Source organism: Triticum aestivum, chromosome 3A (genome assembly GCF_018294505.1).
Source record: "Triticum aestivum cultivar Chinese Spring chromosome 3A, IWGSC CS RefSeq v2.1, whole genome shotgun sequence".
Taxonomy (NCBI): domain Eukaryota; kingdom Viridiplantae; phylum Streptophyta; class Magnoliopsida; order Poales; family Poaceae; genus Triticum; species Triticum aestivum.
Genome location: NC_057800.1, coordinates 588,346,440 through 588,356,050, shown reverse-complemented (window position 1 = coordinate 588,356,050; position 9,611 = coordinate 588,346,440).

Sequence of the window (9,611 nt, the reverse complement as noted above, 5' to 3'; positions counted from 1 at the left end):
ACAAGATGGTGTAGTCACTTGCTTTTTTAAGTAGTGAGTCCAGTATTTCAACTGTTCCTTCATCAACTTTAATGATTAACAAGATCTAGTGAAATCTGCATGCACACACGTTTGCATGTCTTAATTAAGCGGGCATATGTAAGCAAAAACATGTAGCTAGCTAGTAGGCAAAAACAGAATTTGTAGTACAAGACAGTGTGACTCACTCGAAGTTGTAAGAAAGTAGTATATCTTCATTATTATTGAGGCGCTTGAAGAACTCTAGCATGCTTTACTCTACACTTTTTTCATAATATGCATATAATTTCCATGTGTATTCATTAATGGTATTTGGGTCAATGAACCCAATGCCATAGCATCCACCTTTTTCATTTCATACATCTTCATCCTGCATAATACCATAGAAAAGAATATAGTGAGGATAATTACAGGTAATGATTGATCAAAATGATCACTACAGCTAGCTTAAGACTTAAATTATAGAAAGAAATCACTTACAGACAATAGCAACTGATGATAGATTTGTCGAGTGTGTCTTGATTGTATAACTGAAATAGTTCTGAATACTCAACGGACACATCTTTCTCATGGAAGTAATGATCCTTCTTGACATTCACCATGAGGGACTCTCGATTGGAAATCTTGGTAATGTCCATGTACCATTGATGCAATTCATACATTCTCATTGGGAGCTTCTTGACCTCGTCTGGCTCGACCAAAGGTTGGCCCCAGACATATTTCCATTTTATTTCCTCCTCTCTAAGCTGACACATGGGCTCGATATCGAGCAGTTGTCCAACAGTGATCATGAGCCTTTCAGCCTGCTCAATATGCTCCTCGGTTATTACCACATCGCCCAGTCGGGAACGTTAACGGTTTGCCCACAATAATATTGGGCGTGCGTACTCTCATGTGTTGTTGGCACAACAAGCGGGGGGATTGATAGCGCCGCCTGTTCTCCCAGCTGGGGAACGGTTTTACCGCTCCTTTTGCCAGCTGATTTGCTCGAGCTCGAGCTCACCTCTTTCTGTAGACGTGCTCAATTTAACTTGCTGAGGTGGCACTCATAGTCTGTGTCAACAGGCTTGGGAGCTGGTGGTCTAGCCATACAAATGAAGTGGTCAATCTTTTCCTCATGCCCTTTCTCCCTTGGCGGCGGTGGCGGTTTCGGTGCAAAATGGGCTTCCACCTCGGCCTTCGATATGGCTGCGTTTTCCTCCTCGGATTTGTCGTAAGGCCTCTGTGGAAGAGGCGCGAGGCTGCTTGGACCATATTGAAATCGCTTGCCTCCGCCTGTACCTCTACGCACCATAGCTGAGGCGGCTCTCTTCCGTGATTGCTGAGGCGGCGAAGACGGCTGACGTGGCTGAGTTGGAGGAGGAGGAGTGGCCTGAAGTTGTGCCAGACTTGGAGGAGGAGTGGCCTGACGCTTTGCCGGGCTTGGAGGAGGAGGAGTGGCCTGAAGTTGTGCCGGACTTGGAGGAGAAGTGGCCTGACGCTTTGCCGAACTTGGAGGAGGAGGACTGGCCTGACGCATTGGTGGACTTGGAGGAGCGGGAGTCTGCTGACTCGGTGGCGGACTTCGACAAGGAGTCGGCTGACGCGGTGTCAGTGGCCTTCAAAAGATGATGCAATCCTTTCTCCATAGGATGATACGATGGTTGGCCTCTCCCAGTGTGTGCTCCTCGTTACCTCTAGGAATGTCAAGCTCTAGCCCCTAATATTGGTCCACCACCTCATCAACCAAGACACAAGCATAGCCCGCTGGAATCGGGTTGTAATGGAAGGTTGCCTCGGGGGGATTTGTAAAAGCAACGGCGTCCGCCACCTTCATGGATATGTTGTTCATTTTGAAGTGTAGCTCGCAGTTAGTGTTCTCCATGATGTCATCCACTGGGTAGCTATCCAGCAATCCGTCGCCCGGGGCGGAACCCACGCTGCTTCTTGGCATGGATGGGTGATACGTCTCCGTCGTATCTACTTTTACAAACACTTTTGCCCTTGTTTTGGACTCTAACTTGTATGATTTGAATGGAACTAACCCGGACTGACGCTGTTTTCAGCAGAATTGCCATGGTGTTGTTTTATGTGCAGAAAACAAATATTCTCAAAATGACCTGAAACTCCACGGAACATCTTAGAAAAAATAATAAAAAATCCTCACCAAAGATGAAGACCAGGGGGCCCACACCCTTCTCACGAGGGTGGGGGACGCCCCCCCTAGGGCGCGCCCCCTACCTCGTGGGCCCCCTGGATGCCCTCCGACGCCAACTCCAACTCTATATATTTGCTTTTGGAGAGAAAAAAATCAAGGAGAAGAAATCATCGCGTTTTACGATACGGAGCCGCCGCCAAGCCCTAAAACCTCTCGGGAGGGCTGATCTGGAGTCTGTTCGGGGCTCCGGAGAGGGGGATTCGGCGCCGTCGTCATCATCAACCATCCTCCATCACCAATTTCATGATGCTCAGCGCCGTGCATGAGTAATTCCATCGTAGGCTTGCTGGACGATGATGGGTTGGATGAGATTTATCATGTAATCAAGTTAGTTTTGTTAGGGTTTGATCCCTAGTATCCATTATGTTCTGAGATTGATGTTGCTATGACTTTGCTATGCTTAATGCTTGTCACTAGGGCCCGAGTGGCATGATTTCAGATCTGAACCTATTATGTTTTCATGAATATATGTGAGTTCTTGATCCTATCTTGCAAGTCTATAGTCACCTACTATGTGTTATGATCCGGCAACCCCGAAGTGACAATAATCGGAACCACTCCCGGTGATGACCATAGTTTGAGGAGTTCATGTATTCACTATGTGCTAATGCTTTGTTTCGGTTCTCTATTAAAAGGAGGCCTTAATATCCCTTAGTTTCCAATAGGACCCCGCTGCCATGGGAGGGTAGGACAAAAGATGTCATGCAAGTTCTTTTCCATAAGCACGTATGACTATATACGGAATACATGCCTACATTACATTGATGAATTGGAGCTAGTTCTGTGTCACCCTATGTTATGACTGTTACATGATGAACCGCATCCGGCATAATTATCCATCACTGATCCGGTGCCTACAAGTTTTCCATATACTAGTTTACGCTTATTTACTTTCCCGCTACTACTGTTACAATCACTACAAAATACCAAAAATATTTACTTTTGCTTGCACTACTCTTTTGTTACCGCTACCACCACTATCATATTACTTTGCTACTAAACACTTTGCCGCAGATACTAAGTTTCCAGGTGTGGTTTAATTGACAACTCAGCTGCTAATACTTGAGAATATTATTTGGCTCCCCTTGTGTCGAATCAATAAATTTGGGTTGAATACTCTACCCTCGAAAGCTGTTGCGATCCCCTATACTTGTGGGTTATCAATGGGATAGTGCTATCCAATGCTGGATCATCCGCTAGCTGCTGCAGCTGCTGAGACCCCCTTTGCTGGCTAAGTGAGTCGATCTGCTCCTGCTGCCGCTGGAATTTGACTGCCAAGTCCACGTACGCTGATTCTAGGCCTTGAAGGCGTTCATAGTCCAGCTTCCTCTGGTCCTCCTCCATCTTCCTCTTCTTCTCCTCCGCAATCTTCTTTCTCGCACGGGTTCTGTAGTCGGCATTCCAGTCCGAAAACCCCTCATACCACGGAATAGCACCCTTGCCTCGTGTTCTTCCCGGGTGTTCAGGATTTCCCAGGGCACGCGTAAGCTCGTCGTTCTCTCTGTTGGGCTCGAACACCCCCGATCGATCCTCTTCTATTGCAACAAATAGCTTATCTTCGGCTCCGTCCAGACATGCCTTCTTTGAAACTTTGCCTGTCTTCGGGTCCAACTCCCCCCATGCGCATAGAACCACGTCCTGCACCTGGGGGCCCAGCTCAATGTTTCTGGAGTGACACCTGCATCCTCCATCTCTTTCTCAGACTTATCCCACTTAGGCATTGCCACCGCGTAGCCACCTGGCCCCAGCTTATGGAACTTATCCTTTTTTGCGGCATTGGCGTTGTTTATTCTCGACCGTTCCTTAGATAATTCCGATTCCTTGAATTTCACGAAATCGTCCCAATGAGCACTTTGCTTCTCTAGTGTTCCCTTGAATAATGGAGTCTTCTTTCCTCCCTTGACATACTGGTCCCATACACGATTCTTGTGGTTGTTGAATGCAACCGCCATCTTCCTAAGAGCAGCGTCCTTGACTTTCTCCACATCTGCATCTGTGAAATGATCTGGTAGGGTGAAATGTTCCATGAGCGTTTCCCAAAGCAGAAGTTTTTGTCTATCGTCGACAAAAGTAAGATCTGGACGTGGCTTTGCTGGCTCTCTCCATTCTTGAAGGGAGATCAAGAGTTGGTCCTTCACAAGAACTCCGCACTGATGAATGAACTTGTCCGCAATCTTCTTAGGCGCTAATGGTTCATCATTAGGTTTGATGGCCTTGATATTGTACTTTACGCCCTCTTCAACTTTTTGTTCGGGCCTCGTACTGTCCTGCTACCTGAAGATTTGCTCGATCCGGATGGCTGAAAGAAGAAAGATCGATTCGTTAATATATATCTTCAAGTCATTTAAAACATGTGATGATCACCAGATGCCTGCTTATATAAATATACCTCGCCGGTCTTTGTTGTTTCAAGATCAACATTTTCTTCGTCATGTTCATAGTTCATGACTTCATCAATTCGGTTGTCGCGATCGAATATCATATCACCCTCCTCGGTGTTGTTTAGATATTCCGAGCCGTCATAATCTTCTTCATTCTGATCATCATCTGGCCCGTGAGGATTGCGTATGATATTGAACAGGGCCTCTTCTCCCTCTCTGCCGGTATTGTCCGCCATAGGTTTATTTAACTAATCCAAAAGAAATATATTCAAATTACAATGCATGGATGCAATCAATTAATAAGGAAAAACTGAATCAATCATAGTACATAATAAGCATCATCGAATATAATCTCGAATACATCGTCTCGAATAATAGATATAATCTCGAATACATCGTCTCAAATAATATATATAATCTCGAATAAATCATCTCGAATATTATATATCGAATACATCACTAGCTAGCTAGCTAGCTAATAAAGATCGAATACTAGAGAGTAATCTAGGCCACTCGCGGTTCTTGAGGCACGGGTGGTGGACAACCAAAGTGAAGGAACCATAACTTGATCATAGCTCGGGTGATCTCCCGAAAGAACCTGCCAGGTATTGGAGAACCTGACGTCCATATCAGCCATGTAGCGATGGACGTGCTCGTCCTCCTCCCTGACACGGCGACGTACCACCTCCGGCGGGGCCGGCTCCCTCTGCACCGAAAGTGGCACACGTGAACGCCACCAAAGGAGATCAGGGTCGATGACGGGACCCGGGGCCGGGTTCCTTACCAAGCGTCGTGCCCCTGAAGGTAGCACCTCCCAATGCCAGCCCGCGGAGCCCAGTCCTAGACATGGGTCCTCTAAAGCAGGACGTCGTGGCGAACTGGTCGACGGCCAGGATGCGGGCCGGGCATCGTCGACAACAAATACTATATGCCGCAAAAGTAAAGTAACATTTTTTAAATGATGGATTGTGATTTCATATATGCAAATTCTAAATTTTATAACTAAAACTAACATTTCTAATATTTCTATATAACTAACATTTCTAGTATTTCTATAACTAAAACACATTTCTATATAACTAACATTTCTAATATTTCTATAACTAAAAAACAGAAAAATTGCTAACATTTCTATAACAATGTGTGTGTGTGTGTGTGGTACATGGCGGCCAGGGCAGGAGCTCACGGCGAGGCGCGACGACGGGGGGCGGCGACGGGGACGGAGACGGGCGGTGACGACGGGGATGGGGACGGGGTGGCGACGACGGGGACGGGGACGGGCCGGGCAGGGACGACGGGAGGACGGGGTGGGGCGCGGCGACGGGGACGACGGGGACGGGGACGGCGACGGGAACGGCGACGAGGCGGCGGCGAGGGGCGGCGACGGGGCAGAGGAGAAAGAAGCAGAGAGAGAGATGAGAAACTGACAAATTGTTTGAAGTTTTTTCTTATATAGAACAACCTTTAGTACCGGTTGGAGCCACCAACCGGTACTAAAGGTCTGTTTTGGCCAGGCCAAGCGGTGGGAACGGCACCCCTTTAGTACCGGGTGGTGGCTCCAGCCGGTACTAAAGACCCCCCCTGTAGTACCGGTTTGAGCCACCACCCGGTACTAAAGGGGGTGCGCTGGCGCAGGTGCGGTGTGTCATGTTTAGTCCCACCTCGCTAGCCGAGGGGCGTCCGCACTGGTTTATAAGCCCCAGTGCGGTAGCTCTCTCGAGCTCCTCTCCAAAGCAGGCCTACTGGGCCTAAATGTTCTGTGCTGCCCTGTGGGCCTACTGGGCCTTTGTGGGCCTGCATCCTGGCCCAACAACAGGTTGGGTTTCTAGTCGTATGCAGGCCGCTGTGGTGCAGTAGGCGGGCTTTTTTATTTTCTTATTTTTTTGCTTTATTTATTTTTATTTTATTTATTTTTGAGTTGTCTTTTGCTGTATTTAGAGTTTCTTTGTGAATATTTTTGCTTTAGGTACAAAAAATTACAAACTTTCTGTTAGTGCTGGTAGTTTACAAATTTGAATAGTTTAAATTTTGAATTATTTGAAATTTGTGTGAATCACTAGTTTGTGAATAACTTGACTTTGAAAATAGATTGTTAGTGATTCTTTTTTCTTATATTTAATATTAGTGTGTTTTATCATTATATTCAATTTGGTAATGCTTAGGTTATTTAAAAAATGAAATGCCTTTGTAACGAATGAGTTTTCATCCGAAACCCTGATACTTCGAAAGAGATTGTCCATTTTGTACACGAAGTGCATCCAGTTTTTGCGGTAACCCTCTCTACTTTTTTGCACATGCTATGTGGGTGAAATTATGATACCATGCCAACTTTCAACCTTTTCTGAGTTCATTTGAAATGCTTTTCAATTTGAGGATCATTTAGCTGGAAAAAAATCAGTAAATGCATGAAAGAATTTGTTTGCACATAAAATTTCTTCGCGTTTCAAATGCCAAAACACATAACTACCCTAACTATTATAAAGATTCCCACCTGGGTGTGAAACACAGAAGAAAGTGATGATAGTGAAGCCGATCACATCCCAGATCTTTGGGTGTGAAACTTTTTCTTCGCGTGTGTCCCTTTGCGCCGTAGCCATGGAAAATCTTCATCATTTAATTGGATGCTCGGGTCAATATTCACTGTGAATGGAGCAATTTCATCAAACTTTTCATAATCTTCTGACATGTCTGTCTTGTCATCCACTCCCACGATGTTTCTCTTCCCAGAAAGAACTATGTGGCGCTTTAGCTCATTGTATGATGCATTCGCTTCCTTATCTTTTCTTTTTCTCGGCTTGGTAGACATATTCTTCACATAGAAAACCTGTGCCACATCATTAGCTAGGACAAATGGTTCATCTTTATACGCAAGATTGTTGAGATCCACTGTTGTCATTCCATACTACCGATCTTTCGTTACCCCGCCTCGTGTCATATTGACCCATTTTCACCGAGACAAAGGGACCTTCAAACCACGTCCATAGTCAAGTTCCCATATCTCCTCTATGTAACCATAATATGTTTCCTTTCCCGTCTTGGTTGTTGCATCAAAGTGGACACCACTGTTTTGGTTGGTGCTCTTCTTATCTTGGGCGATCGTGTAAAATGTATTACCATTTATCTCTTACCCTTTGAAAGTCATTATATTCGAAGATGGTAACTGGGACAACGAGTACAGGTCATCTTCAATAGAGGCATCATGCATGGTACGTGTCTGCAACCAGCCGGCGAAACTCCTGGTTTTTTCACATGTAATCCAGTCATCAGACCGCTCCGGGTGTTTGGAGCATAGAAAATTCTTGAGTTCGTCCATATACGGAGCCACCAAGGCGGAATTCTGTAGAACTGTGTAGTGTGATTCAGTTAGAGAATGTCCGTCCATACATATTATTTGATCCCCTCCTAGCGTTCCTTTTCCATCTAGTCTGCCCTTATGCCGCAATTTAGGAACACCAAACAGCTTAAGGTCAGGAATAAAGTCAATACAAAACTCAATGACCTCCTCATTTTCATGGCCCTTGGAGATGCTTCCTTCTGGCCTAGCACGGTTATGAACATATTTCTTTAAGACTCCCATGAACCTCTCAAAGGGTAACATATTATGTAGAAATACAGGACCCAAAATGTTAATCTCTTCGCATAGGTGAACTAGGACGTGCGTCATGATGTTGAAGAAGGATGGTGGGAACACCAACTCGAAACTGACAAGATATTGCACCAAATCATTCTCTAACCTTGGTATGATTTCTGGATCGATTACCTTCTGAGAGATTGCATTGAGGAATGCACATAGCTTCACAATGGCTAATCAAACGTTTTTCGGTAGAAGCCCCCTCAATGCAACCGGAAGCAGTTGCGTCATAATCACGTGGCAGTCATGAGACTTTAGGTTCTGGAACTTTTTCTCTGCCATGTTTATTATTCCATTTATATTCGATGAGAAGCCAGACGGTACCTTAATACTGAGCAGGCATTCAAAAAAGATTTCCTTCTCTTCTTTGGTAAGAGCGTAGCTGGCATGACCCTGATGTATGCCGTCTTTTCCATGCATACGTTGCTGGTCCTCCCGTGCCTCAGGTGTATCTTTTGTCTTCCCATACATGCCCAAGAAGCCAAGAAGGGTCACGCGAAGATTCTTCATCACGTGCATCACGTCGATTGCGGAGCGGACCTCTAGGTATTTCCAATAGGGCAGGTCCCAAAATATAGATTTCTTCTTCCACATGGGTGCGCGTCCGTCAGCGTCATTCGGAACAGGTTGTCCGCCAGGACCCTTTCCAAAGACTACCTTCAAATCCTTGACCATATCATGTACATCAGCACCAGTACGGTGGCGAGGCTTCGTCCGGTGATCCGCCTCACCTTTGAAATGCTTGCCTTTCTTTCTTACGGCATGCTTGCTCGGAAGAAATCGACGATGTCCCAGGTACACATTATTCTTACAATTAACCAAATATATACTGTCGGTATCGTCCAAACAATGCGTGCATGCGTTGTATCCCTTGTTTGTCTGTCCTGAAAGGTTACTGAGAGCAGGCCAATCATTGATGGTCACAAACAGCAACGCCTTTAGGTCAAATTCTTCCCCCATGTGCTCATCCCACACACGTACACCTGTTCCATTCCACAGCTGTAAGAGTTCTTCAACTAATGGCCTTAGGTACACATCAATATCGTTGCCGGGTTGCTTAGGGCCTTGGATGAGCACTGGCATCATAATGAACTTCCGCTTCATGCACAACCAAGGAGGGAGGTTATACAAACATAGAGTCACAGGACAGGTGCTATGGTTGCTGCTCTGCTCCCCAAAAGGATTAATGCCATCTGCGCTTAGACCAAACCATACGCTCCTTGCGTCATCTGTAAACTCCTTCTCATACTTTCTCTCAATTTTTCTCCACTGCGACCCGTCAGCGGGTACTCTCAACTTTCCGTCTTTCTTACGGTCTTCTCTGTGCCATCGCATCGCCTTGGCATGCTCTTTGTTTTGGAACAAACGTTTCAACCGTGGTATT